Here is a 2,500-nt window from a genome sequence, read left to right on the forward strand (position 1 = left end):
GCACAGCTGCGATACAAACCACCAGCGAGAACCGCTGGGGCGACCGAGCAGCAGACGGCGTCGCGGCGCCGAGCGCCGGGCGGCGGCGCATCCTCAACGCACACAGTCCTCAATCGGACCAGCACACTGAAGATGTCCACCGCGCTTCGCACCGGGCCCGCGAGGACCTACTTTGGCCGCACGGCGCCGCGCGCAGGGTGCGCCGGCGCGCAGCTGCGACGCCTGCCGCGTCCGTCGGCCGGCGCGCCTGCCACTGGCCGCCCCCACCAGCCGGCTGTAGCGCGTGCGCCCACGCACCGCGCGGCCAGCACGCCGGGAGGCGCCCCCTCACCGGCCGGGGACGGTCCCACCCAGCCACCGCCGCGTATCGCTTCACACCCAGATGCCGTTCAGTTTCGTCGGCATGGTGGGTATCGCTGGAACAACCGGTTAGTACCTCAACCTATCGTCGCCATCACCGATTCACCCCTAGCGAGAACAACCGCACCACAACGGGTTACCATTTGTTCATTTGCGTAACTTCACCAGAAAACGCAGGCGTCCATCGCCATTTGCAACTTCAACGACTATTGCATGCCTGTGTCAGGTGTCACGCCACACTACGTCTGCCCACATACACGCAACAAAATGTGCACGCCTAGACAATACGTGGAAGGTGGCCCCCGTACGTATGCGATGTCCATTGCTCGAACGACTGTGAACCGGCCTCTGTAGCATGTCGCAGATATGGAACGCGGTGCACCATGCCATCACGGTGTGTGAGGAGAGACGACTAGGTCCGAATACATCAACAGACAGCTCATGCTGATCGCCATCCACGGCGTCCGTTCCTCCCACACGTCTCTATGGCGTACCACACTGCAATCCAGCTCTCATAGGGAGACGACACGTAGCTGCGTGCACAATATTTGCACTGTATGGTCCGCCGTTTTTGGGCGCAGTCGTTGTACGGTCACACATGTGCCACGATGTATCATTCAGTACATAAGGACGAATGTGCAGTACAGATTGTGGTTCACGCGTACGACATCAGCGGACAGTTGACACAGGCCGCACCACAACGTAGCCTGCGTACGTCGCATGCGAAGGGCATTGAACATGCAAACTTGTCACCAACCAGCTTGCGAAGGCAGGGGGCAAGGTGGGGACGTGGGGAGGGGTGGGGGGGGGGGCGGCATGTACGTCCTGCTGCCATCCACATTACAGTGTACAGCAGGAGCATGTGGAAAGTCAGCAAGACTTGCAAGGTGTTTAACATGAAGCGATACACAGGGGAGCGGGCAGTGCGAGTAGCGAACTATATTGCGAGGGTTGCGGGTGGGCAACACTACACTAATTGAACGAGTCGTATAACAATTACAGAGCAGGTTTAGGCAACAACGTGGGTTACGTTAGCGGACAACGTGGGTTAGGTTAGGGGACAACGTGGGTTAGGTTAGGGGACAACATGGGTTAGGTTAGGGGACAACATGAGTTAGGTTAGGGTACAACATGGGTTAGGTTAGGGCACAACATGGGTTAGGTTAAGGCACAACATGGGTTAGGTTAAGGCACAACATGGGTTAGGTTAAGGCACAACATGGGTTAGGTTAAGGCACAACATGGGTTAGGTTAAGGCACAACATGGGTTAGGTTAAGGCACAACATGGGTTAGGTTAAGGCACAACATGGGTTAGGTTAAGGCACAACATGGGTTAGGTTAAGGCACAACATGGGTTAGGTTAAGGCACAACATGGGTTAGGTTAAGGCACAACATGGGTTAGGTTAAGGCACAACATGGGTTAGGTTAAGGCACAACATGGGTTAGGTTAAGGCACAACATGGGTTAGGTTAAGGCACAACATGGGTTAGGTTAAGGCACAACATGGGTTAGGTTAAGGCACAACATGGGTTAGGTTAAGGCACAACATGGGTTAGGTTAAGGCACAACATGGGTTAGGTTAAGGCACAACATAGGTTAGGTTAAGGTACAACATAGGTTAGGTTAGGTTACACGTTGTTGTAAGGAAAGGTGTAGGGGGGGGGGGGGCGGGGGCGGGGGCGGCAGGTTCGTTGATAGTGATTATAGTAAGTGAATGCTTGTGACATGATGAGATTTGTCACGTCAGGATGCACCTTTGGCTTATTAGAGGCGGCGCTCCAATTCTATGCTTGTGTCAGACCTGTGTCTTTGACTCATGTCATTGTTTGTGGGCTGTGACAGGAGGTACTATTGTGATGTTGGGTGCACCGTTGTATAGGACATGTGTGGGTATTGGTGCCTTATCTGCGCAATGGTGGATGTCGAAAGGGGGGGATATTCTATTTTCCGCATGGACCTCCTGGTCTGGTTGTGATAGTGTGGATTGTGTAATGTGGCGGAGAGGATGCACTGGATGTTGTTCCATGCTGGTGCTTACATATTGTATGTGCGCCCGTTAGAAGCAGAGAGTGGTGCGTGATGAGAGTGTCTGGCTGACGTGTGGTTCCCATTGTGGGCACACTCTTTCAGCATGTATA

The sequence above is a fragment of the Schistocerca piceifrons genome, unplaced genomic scaffold (genome assembly GCF_021461385.2).
Source record: "Schistocerca piceifrons isolate TAMUIC-IGC-003096 unplaced genomic scaffold, iqSchPice1.1 HiC_scaffold_961, whole genome shotgun sequence".
NCBI classification, from domain to species: Eukaryota; Metazoa; Arthropoda; class Insecta; order Orthoptera; family Acrididae; genus Schistocerca; species Schistocerca piceifrons.